A 16,426-nucleotide genomic window follows, 5' to 3' on the forward strand; every position below is an offset into this window, starting at 1 on the left:
TTTCGGTTTTATGGTTTTTTTTGAGTTTTTGATATAAAAAGCAACTATAATAAAGCATAATTTACTTGAATCCAGAAGCTAAATAAATACAGAAAGATTCAACTGCTGCAACAATAGCCATTCTTCAATTAATTGAACTCAAACTAAATGCATATAATCATACCTGGAAATAAGAGAAAATACATAACTGTTCTGAAGATTGCTGCCAAAAAGCAGACCTCAATATGGTTGAATTTCTTAGGAAAGTGAATGTTTCCTCCTCAAAGAGGTACGGCTGTCATGTATGATGCTGGGCGCCTCCTCTCAAATTTAATTGAAATTTATTGTGCCTTCTGTTGTGACGTATTCACACATCGCCCCATTGCAAATGGGGACCCCTACTTTTTTGCTTTCTAGGTTAGTCTTCCTGGCTTAGTTGTTTAGGCTTTGTGCTATTGATCTTTGCATTGGAGAGTTTCTAGAGATCTCATTGGGATAAGATGGTCTCTTTGGGATAAAGTGAGTAAAATGAGTAGCAAGTGAATTTGGATTTCCTTTTTGAAACCCTCCCCTTGGTTAGGCCTGAGACTTGTTTCTAGGGTTGAGTCTTGATTGAGTTTGAGGAAGTCATTGTATCATGCTAGGAGTCTTGCCTTTTGAAACCCATGCCATTGAGTCAGGTCGAGGATGTGAATGAAGGTGTGAATCATTTGAATGAGAGTGTTGTGAGGACCTCTCTTTTGCCTTTCAATCAAGCTAAACTCTTGCTTCAAAGCATCAACTAAGGAGAAATGAACTTAGATTTGACCTTAGACACTAATTCGGGCAAATTTTGATCATAGACCATGAGAGCTAAACTTGAAAATTTGTCAAAGAGCCGAGAATTTGAACTTAATTGTCAAATTCGCTCCTGACCCTTCCAAGGGTACAGGAATGAATTCTTCCTAAGCTCCCCTTTGCTCTCCTAATTTGGACAAAATCTCACTTTGAGGCTTGGATTAGAGGAAAATCAACTTGAATTCACCTTTGAAAGTGAATTTGAACACGCTTGAACTTGAAGATTTGATGAGGAAGAGGGGAATTTGAACCAAAAGATCAAATTCGCTCCTGACCCTTCCAAAGGCACAGGAGCGAATTTCCCTAAAATCCCCTTTTGCCTCTTACTTTAGACCAAAACTCATGCTTCTAGGGCTCGACTAAGGCAAGATTGATTCATACGTGCCTTTGGAGTAAAATTAAGCCAAGTTAAATGATGAAGTATGGAGGAATTGTGCAACTTTGTCAATCGCTCTTGATCCTTCCAAAGGGATAGGAGCGAATTTCCTTAGATCTCCTAACATAGATCAAAAAAGCTTGCTCCTACGCCTTGACTGAATGAAGATTGATCTATCCATGCCTTTGGGGTAAGTTGCAACGAGATTGGGTGAGGAAATTGAGCTAGGAATCCAAATTCGCTCTTGACCCTTCCAAAGGTACAGGAGCGAATTTCTCCAAGAGCACCTTCTTGCCCCTTATTTGGATCAAAATCATGATTCTATGCCCTGAGTAAAAGGGACTTGATTCATACATGCTCTTGAAGTGGATTCAAACAAAGTGAAGTGATGAAATATGGAGAATTTATGCAAAAAAGCAAAATTTCGCTTCTGACCCTTTCAAAGGGTCCAGAGCGAAAGTCTTTGAGGTCTTGAAGCCTCCTTTTTTGCTCCTAATTTGCATCAAATCTAGGCTCCAAAGGCATTGGTTAAGGTTGAGACACCCTTAGACAAACACTTGAGTGAATTGTGGTTGCAAAATGTTAGGAATTTGAGCAATAAATCCAAATTTTGCTCCTGACCCTTCCAAAGGGTACAAAGCGAATTTTTCTAGGGGTCATGTACCTTCCAAGGGTACACAAGTGAACTTGTCAATAGTTGCTCTTTGACTCCAAATTTGAGCAAGGAAACCCATAGGACACCTTCTAAACATGGTTTAAGGAGAAAAGTGAGTGTTTTGATCAATGTCTAAGCTTTATGCCTCAAATTCGCTCCTGACCCTTCCAAAGGTACAAAAGTGAAATTCTTGAAAGGACCCCCTATTGTGACGTATTCACACATTGCCCCATTGCAAATGGGGACCCCTGCTTTTTGCTTTCTAGGGTTTGTTTTCTAGGTCTTTTAGGGTTTTGTCTGTTAGCCTTTGCAGGATGAGTGCTGTCGAGGGGATCGTTGGATTACAGGCTTTGCTTGAGCCAGGGTGAGTCCACAGGGCCCCAGAATTAGGGTTTCTTTGAGAGTCTTCCTTAGGGCCTGGTTTTGCTCTTGTTGCTAATTGTGTCTTGCTTTGTGAGTGGGTATCATTCTTGAAGGTCCGAGCTAGGTCAAGTTGGTGAGTGATGAAGTCTGGAATGTCATCCTGATCTTCAAATGCCCGGAAATTTGGCTGTCTAGAATGCCCTGATCCTGAAATTTGGCTTTTTGGAATGTCCTGATCCTGAAATTTGACTTAGTCTGGAAAATTGAAGAATCCTCCAAAAACTAGATTTTGCAATATAACTCCTGGAGGTCCGAAACCACTCTCAAACATCCTGAAAGTATATATGGGATATATATCTTTCTTCTTTCTTATACTTAAATGTTATATTCCATAAAATGATCCTGACGGAGAGTTCAAAATGTCAAATTTCGCTCCTGACCCTTCCAAAGGGTCCAGAGCGAAATTCTCCATAAGACATTCTACTTTGACCAAAACCTAGAACTAACGCATTCCTAGGCTTGAATGAAGGCAAAAGCACTTGTTTGAATGAAGAAATGTGAAAAAATGAAGTCAGGATCATGGCCTAAGGTGAATTTCGCTTTTGACCCTTCCAAAGGGTCCAGAGCGAAATTCATATTTCCTCTTTTTTTCTCCTTAGCTTGACCAAGTTTGTAGACTTTTGAGGCATAATTGAGAAGGTTTGATGCAACTTTGCCTTGGAGAGGAGATTTTAGACCTTGGGATGATGGATTCTAGCCTGGGAGAGGAATTTCGCTCCTGACCCTTCCAAAGGGTCAAGAGCGAAAATCCTTATAACTCTCATTTTCCTTCCTTGTTTTGGATGGGCGCTGGTTTATTAGGCTTTGTGTGTGAGTCTTGATGTGTTCTTGCCTTGAGAAGTGTTTTGAAAAGTGAGGATCTTGTCCAAAATAGGAATTTTGCTCTTGACCCTTCCAAAGGGTCCAGAGCGAAATTCTTCATAAGCCTCATTTGCTCCCTTGTTTTGGATACCAACCTTGTTCCATGGGCGAATTTGGGAAGGAAATAACATGTCTCTGCCTTTTGAGGTGATGGAACGTAGAAATGTGAAGGATTTTGGCCAAGATTAGGAATTTCGCTCCTGACCCTTCCAAAGGGTCTAGAGCGAAAATCCTCCTAGACCTCATTTCTTTCCTTATTTGGCCAAGTTTTGATGTCCAAGGCATGTTGAAAGAGAGAATGGGCATATTGAAACCCTTAAGGATGTTTGAAGGAGTTAAGGAATGAGTGTTTTGGCCAAGGAAGGAAATTTCGCTCCTGACCCTTCCAAAGGGTCTAGAGCGAAATTCCTTACAAGCATATATTTTTAACCTTGCTTGAGCTTAAAACCTTGTTCCTAAGGCGAAAAGAGATGAAATTTCACCTTGCAAAGAAGATTGGGATTGAAAAAATGATGATTTTGGGCTAGAAAAGGAAAATCGCTCCTGACCCTTCCAAAGGGTCCAGGGCGAAATTGTGTAAAACCTATCTTTTCCCTTAGTTTCATGCCAAATCTAGTGTGGATCATGATTAAAGAAGTCCTTAGGCATGTCCTTGAATGGTCAATAATTATCAAGTTTGAAAGAATTGAGCCAAAATGAGAATTTCGCTCCTGACCCTTCCAAAGGGTCGAGAGCGAAAATCTTAAAACCACCTATTTTCCTTGCAAGTCTAGTCAAATGTTAGGTTTTCATGTCTTGGATGGGTGCGAGGAGACATGTTCTTGCCCTTTTGAAGTTAATTGGTTTTAAAAAATGATGGAAATTGGCCCAAACCAAGGATTTCGCTCCTGACCCTTCCAAAGGGTCCAGAGCAAAAATCCTAGGATCACCTACTTTCTTTGCAAGACAAGTTAACATTTTGATTTTTATGGCCTAGATAGGAGTGAGGCAATGTGTCCTTAGTCTTGGAGGTGAGTTCAAGTTGAAATGATGGAGGAATGAGCCTAAAACAAGATTTTCGCTCTTGACCCTTCCAAAGGGTCCAGAGCGAAAATCCTAAAACCCATCATTTTCTCCAAAATTTGTGCCAAGCCAAGCCTAGACCAAGGTAAAAGATGCCCTTGTGATTGCCCTTGAGTTGATGGTTGTCTCCAGAAGTGATGATTTTAGGCCAGAGGAGGAAATTCGCTCCTGACCCTTCCAAAGGGTCCAGGGCGAAAATCCTTCAATCACCTATTTTGCCTTGCATAATCAAGATAAACTTGGGTTGGATGAGAGAAGAAAAGTGTTTCCTTGCCTTGTGAGGTGGATTGAAGTTGAAATGATGAAAAAATGAGCTACAAACAAGAAATTCGCTCCTGACCCTTCCAAAGGGTCCAGAGCGAAATTCTTCATCTGCCTATTTCCTCCTTGTGTCAAGTCAAGACTAGGAGTCCTAAGGCGTAGTTGAGGTTGAAATGATGTTACTTTGCCCTGTAAGATGAATTGAAGTGAAGGAGATGAGGAGTTGAGACGTAAAGCTTGGATTTCGCTCCTGACCCTTCCAAAGGGTCCAGAGCGAAATTCCCAGTATCACCTAAATTGCTCACAATGACGATCAAGAAATGGATTCCCAAGCCTTGGTGGAGAAAAGACTAGTGTATGCTTGATTCCAGTTAGTTAATAGGACCTGTGATTCCAGCAAATCAGACGTTTGGGTCGTCAAGTGTAAGTCCCCTTGTGATTCCAGCAAAATCACATCATACCACAAAGAGCTTATCCACACGTAGAGATCCTACATAACAGAACCTTGGAGTTACTCTGACTGATCCTTTTTTGCGATATCTTCAGCAGTTAGGAACTTTGTTCAAGAGAGGATAAGATACTTTGGTATTTTATTCTGTGTTTGGTCGTGTACAAAATACACATCAACACCCCCTTAGATCATTTAAAATGTTGAGTAGATCTCATTTTGGGCAAAGTTGAAGGCAAATTTGCAAGATCATGGTGAGAAAAGGATTCAAAAGTCAAGTCTAAGACAAAGTTATGAGAAAGTGAAGGATTTGAGCTTAAAGGAGCAAAATGGAAATTTCGCTCTTGACCCTCTCAAAGGGTCCAGAGCAAAAATTCCATTTTAGGGCCTATCCTTGGAAAGGGTCCAGAGCAAAAATTTCATTATAGGTCCTGTCCTTCCAAAGGGTCCAGAGCGAAAATTTCATTATAGGTCATGTACCTTCCAAAGGGTCCAGAGCGAATTTCATTATAGGTCCTGTCCTTCCAAGGGTACAAGAGTGAAATTCCTTGGGAGAGAGGGTTTAGCTAATGAAATTGTGTTGAAGGTCTTCTTAAAGGTGATTTTAGTGTTCAAGCAATCCTAAGAACTATGATTTTGAGAGTGCTTTCATTTGAAAAGTGAGAAAACTTGAGACAACTCCTAATTCGCTCATGTACCTTCCAAAGGGTCCAAAGCGAAATTGATCCTAGTGCCTTCTTGTTGATGGTTTGAAGTGAGAAATACCATGCTAGGATGAATATATCATATGTGCTTGACACCATCTTTTGTTTGTTTTGGAGATCTGCAAGACCAAGTTGGAAGGAGATTAGGCAAGGACAGGGGCAACCTCTTCAAGCTTCATCATCATCAAGGACACCTCAAATGTATGGAGGAAGACTTAAAGTGGTATTAAGTTGAGAGGACTTCGAATGATCAACAATTGCAAGCAATGGAGCTAGCACTTCAAAGAGAGATGAGCTTCCAGAGAAGAAGGAATGACTTGATCGTGAAGAAGCCTCATCAAGCATAAGAGAGTCATGGAAAGGTACGTTGTTCATCAAGTACATCAAGGACGAAGGAGGATCAACCAAGGTCAGTGCAAGGGTACGTTGAAGAAGCAGATAGTTTCAGAAGAGTTAATCAAAGTTAGCTTCTCATCATCATCACATTGAATATCAAGAGATACAACATTCCTTGACCAAGCACAAATGCAAGACAAGGTGGCATCCTAGTGACTATTCCTCCAATCAGAAAGGTCCACATCGACATGTCCAGATTCAATGAACCACGCTTATACGTGAAGGCACAAATTCCGATATACCTACCCCTGTTTCCTATTGGTTCTCATGCATTAAATGTAATTTTATCATTGGCTAAAGGAGTTTGTTGTAACAAACCCTAATTAGGGTTTTCATCCTGAAATCCTAGCCATTCATTGTAAATCAATCTGAGCCATTGAAATGTAAAGAGCTCTCTATATAAAGCTCTGGCTATTCATTTGTAAAGGTTAATAGAGGTTAGAATAGCTAATAGTCAATAGTGAGTAGTCAGTAGAATAAGCAATTAGAGTAGAGTAGGAAGAGAAGGCTAGAAATTGTTGCCTTGGTTGTAAAAGACTCCATTTTTATTGAAGATATGGTGAAATGTGTTGTTTTCTTGCAATATTCATGGTTTCTTGTTGAATCTTCATATTAGATGGTAGATAATTAGATTGAATGAAGGAAATTATTGAATGCACTCGTGTGGAATCCGCCTAGTCCATACCACTAGCCTCTTACTGGTTGTAAGTGCTCCTTGTGTGGTCAACTGGCATTGAATGAGCTTAATTTCTAATTGTGATGCGCCTATTGTTCATGCATTAACTTGAATGGTGATCAGTGTCTGATGGTGTAACAATTTGAACATATTCGAAGCATCCCTTAGAAAATTGCATTGAGTTGGTGTCGGATTGTTCAACACTTCAACTTGATGGTGAGACCCAACCCAATAGGACTCCACCTAGTCGTTCATCTACCTTCTTACATTCTAGGTCCTAGAATTGATTCTCTAAACCCTATGCTTTTGATATTTCTTTATTCTCTCCAGTGAGTAGATAGGGCTTGAGTTTCAGCAAATCAAGAATTCAGGCATACAAATGTAAGTCCCCTTGTGATTCCAGCAAAATCGCATCACAGCAACAAAGCTTATCCACACGTAGAGACTCTACATACTAGAACCTTGGAGTCTTCTCGAATGATCCTTAAGCAAATCTTCAGCATCCGAGAGATTTTGTTCCAGAGAGGATAAGATACTTATGGTATTTTATTCTTTGTTCGCATGTGCGTAAGAAACACATCAACACCTTCCTCAACCCAAATCGTCCCTTTGTTAGGGCCGCTTCCTCTGCTGCTGTAAATGCTGGAAAAATCAGCCCGTACAGCCTTGGGAGTTGTGCCAATCAACACCAACAAGTGCAGCTTCAATCTGATCTCCAATCTGATATGAAACCCTTTGAATATGCTTTGTAAACCCTCAATAAGACCCTCTGATTTAGCACAGATAGAACCTCTAAAATGAAGTTCTCCAGAATGCCACCTTCAATGGATATTTCACCACCTCAGAGCAGCTGCATGTTATCGGGAAAAAGTGTATAGTTAGTAATGTTAATTATCAATAGTTAGTTAGCCGACGGGTAGGTAGTTGGAGTCGCGACGGTTGTGTCGCACCCCTTCGGCAGTCATATATTGTATCACCTCCGGGTCAGCCAACTCCCCATAGCCGCCACCGATGGAGCTGCACTCAACACCTCCGACCCTCTCTCCCCCTCGGAAACATGTCATGCGATGGGCTCCTCCAACAAGGAGGCAGCAACCGTCACCACTGCGTCGGATCCCACAACGTCCAGTCGCACCTGAGGCTCCGTCTCAACCATCTCCTCTGCCACGCCTCCATGCGGTGGACCACACAACTCTGCCGTGCTGTCAGTACATGCCTCTACGGGAGTCGGTCCTGCGGCTGGTGCACAAGTTTGCTGCGGTGGTATGGCGGAAGGTGCTGCGGCCAGCTGCATGGGCCCGAGTGTAACGGGCGTGCGGCTCTGCCCAAATGCCGGAATCGAAGTACTGCTCGCCGACGACCCCACAAGGGTGCCAAGTGGGAGTGTGGGTGGTGCAAACAACACTCGCTCTCCGGCGGGTTCCATCCTCCCCTCGTCTGTGGCCCGACTACTACTGTCATCCTCATCCTCCGAATCCTCGGAATCCTCTGCACTGCTAGAAGTTTCTTGCCCACTATCTGGTTCTGCTGCGGTGGTCTCTAATACCCGTTTCCGCTTCCCGGAAGAGTGTCCAATATCCAGATGTCGCCAATGCATGATAGGAGGCTCACCCTCCGCCAAAGGTCCCTGTGGCCTAACTTCCAACTCGGCCTCTGGCACTGCTTCCCACGTAGCCTCCAAAAACAGTCCAATGGCATAGTGGGGCATGTAAAAGGTGCGCTGCTCCATCATCAAGAATGCGCACATCCGCTCTGATAACAAGGTAGCCCAATCATACACTACATCGTTCAGTAACCCGTTCATCAATATGATCTGTGGCAGAGCGATGTCGGATGCCCTACCCAACCCTGTCAACCTGCTTTTGATGACGTCCATTATGCATCGCCAATGACCCTCTGCGACAAAGGACCTACGCATCCCACGACCCTTCGTGGCGTCTACGATGCTCGCCATCTCTGCTGGGGTCAAGTCTCGCGACACTCGCGTAATCCAATGTTCCTTTTCCTCCTGTGTCATCTTCTTCGCCTTCAAGTCCACTTTCTTGCCATGTATGCCTGGGATGCCAAATACTCTCGTGAAATCTGCAGGTTTGAAGGATATGGTGATATCCTTCCCAAGATACTCAAATGTGCTCGTCCGTGAGTGGCTATCAAAGGTATCAACCATATCTCGCAATGCTCCCTCGTACTCGCGAATGGCGAACACAGGCATCCGGATAGCCCATTCTACCCCTGCTTTGCGAAGACTTGTCTTCACCAAATTATCATCCGGCGTTTCTTGCCACCATCTCCGACATTCCACCCCATTCAATCCCTCAAAGGTGATATTCTGTGAAGTGGAGGTGTTCTTCCCTCGTGCAGTGGGCTGCTGTGGTGTCTTTTTCTTCTGTCTGGCTTCCATTGTGCCACCTGCTATTCGAACACCTGAAGGAAGAATACGTGCATCCGGCTTCCTATGGCTGCTATCCTGCAACTGTTTTTTCCAATTTCTTTTTCCCGCAGACTCCATTGACCACTTCTTGATTTCCCCTTGTCGGACGAAAAGCACCTAACTACCTCCTCGCAGATAGGCCGTACGGCGGTAATCCCCAACTACCTCCGGCTAGTAAAAAGCTGAACAAAAAATCCTCTTGTCCACCTCCCGCACTACTCCGCCTGGTAACTTCTTGCCGCCTAGATTTGTGAACACCGCACGGTAGCTTTTTGTCGGCCTATATGTGTGAACACCGCACGGTAGTCAAAGCGGTTTGTTCTGTCATCAACTTGGTAGAAGCATGGCAACGAGCAAGAGTTTGGTTTGCTTCAGTTAAACCTGGCCTTCGATAAAAAAATCCGGCTCTATTCCATTTCGTGGGGTAGCTCTTCGTGCGGTAGCTTTGTGTTTCCGATGACTTTGCATTGCTTTTGCAAACTCTTAAGCTTTGCCAAATTTATCTACCTTGATTTGGACTTGTATCATCTGAGGATTGCACAGGCTTCATTGCCTTTCTAATGGGCCGCATGTTTTCTAGAAGATAAGACAAACCTGTCAATACATGTAACCTACTAGCCGAAGTTCCTGTCTTCGCTAGTGCAGTTCCATGTGTCCAACAACACAAACATGGAACATACTTGATGTCATATTGCAGAACCTCAGGCAACCATGCCTTGTTCTCCACGTCGGCCATCACAATGTTGAGCCATTCACCATTTTTGGCCTCCACCTCGGCCACAGTATTTGCCAAAGAAGCGCAAAGTCTGCACCTGGGCGAGTAGAACTCTAAGAGAGTCGCCTCTTTCTTAGTGGCGAGTGCTAACGCCAGAGCTCGCTCCTCCGCCTCTCCCTGCTCTTCTGGAGACAATTTAGAAGGCGCTGCGGTTGCTTTTAGTTTTATCTGACTATTGTCGCTCGCTAAACTGGTGATGACTTTCCCTGCATTGAAGAGCGATTGGAAAAGCCAGGGCATACCCACCCTGCATCCCTCTCCATTACACTCCCACGGCCATTTCCCACGCGAAAATTTTTCCTTCCCTTCGGCTGCTTCTTTTTCCCTTCGGTAGGCGTGGTGGTGCGGGGTTCTTCTTCCTTCGCTGCGTGTCCCGTTTTCCTTTGCGCTGCGTTTTATCTCCTTTGGCGGTTTTGCGGCTTTATACCCACGCGGCTTCCACCGCACAGTGGCGTCCACCGTCGGTGGCTCCCATCGTCGGTGGCTTCCACCGCACGGTGGTGTCCACCTTCGGTGGTGCCACCGCACGGTGGTGTCCACCGTTGGTGGTGCCACGGCACGGTGGTGCCACTACGTGGCCACCGTACGGTGGTCCCTTTTCCTTTGTTTTTTTCTTTTTTATTTTTTTTTTTTAAATTTTTTTTTTTTTTTTTTTCAATTTTTCTTTTATATTTTTTTTTTCAAATTTTCATATATATATATTTTTCGAATTTTCTAATTTTTTTTTTTTCTTTTTTTTCATTTTCATTTATTATCTGACTGCGACTGCGCGCCTCCTGTCGGGCTGCTCCTGCGCGCTTCCAACCTCTGGTGATACACTTTCAGTTTTGACCCGTTGACGCCCTCTGGAATTTCCTGTCCGTTGAGGGTCGAGAGCTTGACTGATCCATTCGCTGCGACCTCTCGGATCCTGTAAGGACCTAGCCACTTCACTCTGAACTTGCCGGGCTTAATCTCGTTCCGTCCGTTATACTTTAGGACTAATTGGCTCGGCGTGAAACTCGCCCGCCGAATGTGTTGGTCATGCCAGTATTTCCTGCGTTGCTGGGCCACGTCTGTCACCCATTGTGCCATCGTCCGTCTTTCATCCAACTTATTTAAGGCGTATAGTCTTTCTCGAAGGCTTTCCATGTCGCCTAGCTTGTTGTCAATAGCGATTCTGAGACTTGGCACCATGAATTCGACCGGTACCACAGCCTCCTGGCCGTACATCAATTGGAAAGGTGTCTGCCCGGTGGTTACTTTGTAAGTTGTGCGGTACGCCCAAAGTACCGAAGGCAGACGCTCCTCCCAGTCTTCTTTTTCCACCCCACAGGACTTATAAATTACCGACACGATGATTTTGTTGGTCGCCTCAGCCTGACCGTTTGCCCTGGGGTAGTACGGACTTGATAGAGAATGAAAAATTTTGAACTCGGTTGTCAGTAGTCGAACAATATGATTTACAAAGTGCCCCCCTCTATCACTTGTCAGTTGAATAGGTATTCCGTACCGGGTGATAATCTGTTCATAAATGAATTTCGCCGTACTGATGGCGGAGTTGTCTGCCAAAGCCCTCGCTTCGACCCATTTGGTCAAATATTCTGTCGCCACGACAATGTATCTACATCGTCGGGCGCGACTTGGTTTCAATGGACCAACGAAGTCTAACCCCCATCTTTCGAACAACTCTTGAGCATGCGACGGGTTAAGTGGCATGAAATCTCTCTTTAACGGTCGCCCAGCACGCTGACATGTATCACAACTTGTCACCCATTCTCTGGCGTCATTATGCAGTGTCGGCCACCATAAGCCAGCTAGTAGGACCTTCCTTGCTGTCGTATCCGGTCCCATGTGTCCTCCAGCGGCCCCTTCATGGGCTTCTCTCAATACTCCTGGGATTTCCTCTTCCAAGACGCATCGTCGTAGGATCTGGTCAGGTCCCATTTTGTAGAGAAGACCATTTATAAGTTGGAATGTTCGGCTTCTTAATACAAGTTTCCGTCTTTCGCCTGCCGACATTTCCTTAGGAAATTTTGACGTTGACAGGTATTCACCCACACTCGTGTACCAATGAGGAAGGATGGCAATGCGAAAAAGATGGGCGTCCGGAAAATCCTCGCTAACGCCTTCGGCCGGCTCTCCCGACTTGATCCGTGATAGCTGGTCGGCTATGACATGGCTCCTGCCAGGTCTGACAATGATGTTGAACGTAAATTCTTGTAACAGCAACAGCCATCGACTAATCCGCCCCTGGATGATTGGCTTGTTCACCAAATACATCAACGCCTGGTGATCCACATAAAATGTGAATGGTGTCGCCAATAGGTAGTGTCGGAATTTTTGGACGGAGTATACCATGCCGAGGGCTTCTCTCTCCGTCGTGCTGTAGTTCCTCTCTGCGTTTGACAAGAGTAGACTTGCAAAATACACTGGGTGGTCCAGCCCGTGGCTGCCAACCTGTGCCAGGGTGGCCCCTATGGCGAAGTTGGATGCGTCGACATGTACATGGAACTCCTTGTCCCAATCCGGGTATGTCAAGATTGGCGCACCCACCAACCGTGACTTTAACTCTTGAAAAGCCTCTTCTTGGGCCGTCCCCCAGACGTACGGCTCCCCCCTTCATGTCAGCCTATCAAGTGGGTATGATACTTGGGCAAAGTTCTTAATAAACTGCCTATAATACCCGATGTGTCCAAGAAATGACTTGACGCCAGTAACATCGTCGGGCGCCTCCATCTCCACAATGACCCGTATTTTGTCAGGGTCCGTCTTCAGTTCAGCCTTGCAGACGATGTGCCCTAGTAACTTGCCCTGAGGCACCATGAATCTGCATTTCTTGGGATTTAGGGCGAGGCGGGCTCGTCGACATCTCTCCATGCATTTGCCAAGTGCGGCCAGATGTGCCTCCTTCGTGCTGTAAATGGACCAATCATCCAAGAATGCTTTGAAGTTTCCCACGGACATTTTATCGAAGATATGGAGGATTATCCGTTGAAATGTAGCTGGCGTGTTGCACAACCCGAATGGCATCCGGTTGTATGCATAGACGCCATCTTCTATGATAAAGGTGGTCTTCAATTTATCCTCCTCTGCAATGGAAATTTGATTATATCCGGAGAATCCATCCATAAATGAATAAATTTCGTGACCCGCGACTTCCTCGAGGATGGTGTCTGTGAATGGTATGGGAAATGGATCTTTAATTGTGACAGCATTCAAACACCTGAAGTCTACATAGATTCTTATCTGATCGGCCTCCTTTTTCAAGGATATCACAATGGGTGATACCCATTCACTCGTCTGGACCTTAAAGATAATCCCTGCTTCAAGCATGCGGTCAATTTCGTTATTTACCTTGGCCACATAATTTTTGTTCATCCTGTATGGCCTCTTCCGTACGGGCATGGCTCTGGGAACCAGAGGGATCCGATGTACACAAAGTTCTTGCGGTACCCCCTTGAGGTCCTTATACGTCCAAGCGAACACTGCAAACACTGAAGAATGTACCGTTCTCCAATGGCTCAAAGAATGAAACCCTTGGCTTCCTTCTCTCAAACAATTTTCATCAAAACAAATGCTCAAGAATGACTTGTACGATTTCATGAAGGAGTATTTATATTTCCTTCTTGACTCGATTTCCCATTAAAAAAACACATTAATAACATTTAAAATGTTATTTCATTGAGACTTAGGGAATACTTTTAATATTTAATTAAAATTCTCCTTTATAATTAATTCCTCAAATGGCCCCCTTTTATGATGAGTTGACCCTCAAGTTATAACATTAAGTTATAACTTATATTATCACCTTTTAATAAATAATTATCATTTGAGCCATTAAAACTTTAATATTTCCTTCAATACTCGATATTTCTTCACGTCGTTTGAAACTGGAGCTAAGCTTGTGGTTCCCCCATACAACCAAGTGCCTTACTAAAAATAGTAAGGGTCCCTCTCAACCAACCATTGACTTACTATAAATAGTAAGTATAGCAAACGGAGCCCTGGAAACACCAAATGAAAGCCATAACTGAAAGCCACTGAACACTGGAATTGATACAAGCCTCAAAAGGCCCTCTAACCATCCTCATTAGCCTACGAGGGCCAGAATAATAGGCTAATCTCCTTGACTACGGATGTCTAACTAGAAGGGGACATTACAATTTTTCTATACCAAAACAAATGATCATGAGTGTAAAGAAGAGTTGCTGGATACTTACCCTTTGTTGTTTAGATGCATGTACCTGTGTATTGGATACTAGAGACGAATATGGTACTGCAGACATATCCATACACAAGCACACATTTGGGCCATGTATGATACATCTGGATATTGTATGGATTAGTACCGTAAGGTTTGATGCTATATCTGGTTTAGGGTATATGAAAATGCTCAAAATTGCAAATAAAACATTAAATAAATGCGCACAAACACATATAGATGAATCACTGAATAAACAATTATAATAAAAGAAAATAAATATTATAAACTAAAATATAAAAACCAAAATATATATGAATAACTATTTCTTAAGTTATGTCCATACCCTTAGATTTATAAATAATTGAGTATGTGTATTTTTATAATTGTTTCTATATCAAGGAGTCTTGAAAATTTGTTGTATTTCATACCTGTTGACGTGTATTTTATACACAATCATACACAGAATAAAATACCAATAGGCATTTTATCCTCTCTTGAGAAAATAGTCTCTAACTGTTGAAGATCTGCAAAAAGGATCAGTTAGATGGACTCCAAGGTTCTTTTAGTGGGGTCTCCACGTGTGGACAAGCTTTTTAGTGGTATGATGTGATTTGCTGTTTCCTCCAAGGGGTCTTACGGATTCCAAGCTCGAAGATTTTACTAAACTAAAGGAACTTTCAAAAAAAAAAAGAGCAAAAGATAGGGTTTAAGAGGTCTAATCTAGCCTAACCCTATGAATGACTTAGCATGGACGAGACTTGGCAAGACTCAACCAACTTCAATTTTGCCATAAGATAACAACTCAATTGAAATTAGTGCGATCTTCTAAGGTAATAATGATGTTCAATGCATCAAAGACCAAGGACACTACTACGAAGGTACATATCCTAGATACGAAAATGCTTGAAGGTTAAGGACTTAAAATGTTCTCCAGTCGACCACGCAAGGCTTTCCTACAATCAGCAAGAAGCTAGTGGTTTGGATTGCGAATCCTACCAAATATCAAATCTCACACTTAGTCTTTCAAATTAACAAACTACTTTGATTGAGCGTGATTCAAGTACATCCAACAACCATGAAGATAACTTAAGAAATTTGCATCAAAACACCATAACTTCAATATTTTATTGATTTCCAAGTCATCATATACAACAATTGCTTGAATTTCTCTCTTCAAGACTCAATCTTGCTACAAAATAAGAATTGCTTCTAACTCTAATCTCTCTATTTCACTCTTATCTGACTATTCGACTATTAACTATTACCAAATGAAATGAAAAATGGGGGTATAAATAGCATCCCCAGTTACAATGAAAGGTCCAGATTGAAAGTAAATCAACGGACAAGATCATGACACCTAAACCCTAATTAGGGTTTGTTACAAATGACCTCCTTTTTACTGAACAATATTAAATACATAGCCAAATATTAAATTTGGCACAAAAATCTAGGAGGTATCAACCAATGAGAAATAAGATGTCATGTCATCTGTAACAACCTTTCATCTAGAATCTTATTCCCTTTCCAATTCTCTTTCTTAGCATATGCAATGAATTTTGTCACGATTCCTTCGATTTCTATGATTGGAATCTCGGGAAGATTCTTGATACTCTCTTCTAAGTGGATGACCTGATCGAATGCATCTAGAAGAGCTGCGTCCCAAGTAGGTTCAACTTCCTTCATTCTATCAATCAGAAGCATGGTGGCATACATCTGATCATACTGCTCATCTGTAACATCTGCGTCCTTGCGAAAGATGATCTTGATTCTATCCTCAAATTCTTGTATATCCACATCTGTCTCGACCTCGATCCTTCTGCCAAGAATGGTACGAAGTACCTCAAATACTCTGTCCTGGATTGGATTGATCACCTCCTCAACTTGACCACATCTAACACTGATGTCCTCGAAGAGAACATTCTTTATATGGAGTAAGGTTGACCACTGAAACAAACTGTGAGAATCACCTTCTAAGATCCTCTCCTGCGCTAAAATTCTTCTGGATGTGTGTCTTATTACTTTCAAGACAGGGATGACAACGTCCTTGGTATGGGCAAATGCAGCTACTGTTGCCATCAATCTGTGGATAATCTCAAGAACTTGGATAGCCTGATGAATGATCTTCGACATCCTTGTAACAAACTCTATGGCCACTGTATGAGATCTATCCATCCAACTACATGTACGCTGGACCAGGTTCCTGAATCTTTCTGCTTCATTGATCGATTGAAGGGGCAATGCCTGCACTGGTGATCTAACTGGATCCTGACGTCCCAAAGGTTCATTGATGTGACTGAAATATGTCCTCCATGCACCGACCTCTCTCTCAAGCTTTCTATTCTTTTCCACTTCTTCT

General features: G+C 43.0%; 1 protein-coding gene across 2 annotated transcripts in view; it reads left to right on the forward strand.

Annotated features, from left to right (window-relative positions):
- The window catches only part of LOC131062878 (protein GLUTELIN PRECURSOR ACCUMULATION 3), a 210,544-nt gene that overhangs the window by 108,761 nt on the left and 85,357 nt on the right, over window positions 1-16,426 (forward strand). The window lies entirely within an intron of this gene.

The sequence above is a fragment of the Cryptomeria japonica genome, chromosome 9, assembly GCF_030272615.1.
Source record: "Cryptomeria japonica chromosome 9, Sugi_1.0, whole genome shotgun sequence".
NCBI classification, from domain to species: Eukaryota; Viridiplantae; Streptophyta; class Pinopsida; order Cupressales; family Cupressaceae; genus Cryptomeria; species Cryptomeria japonica.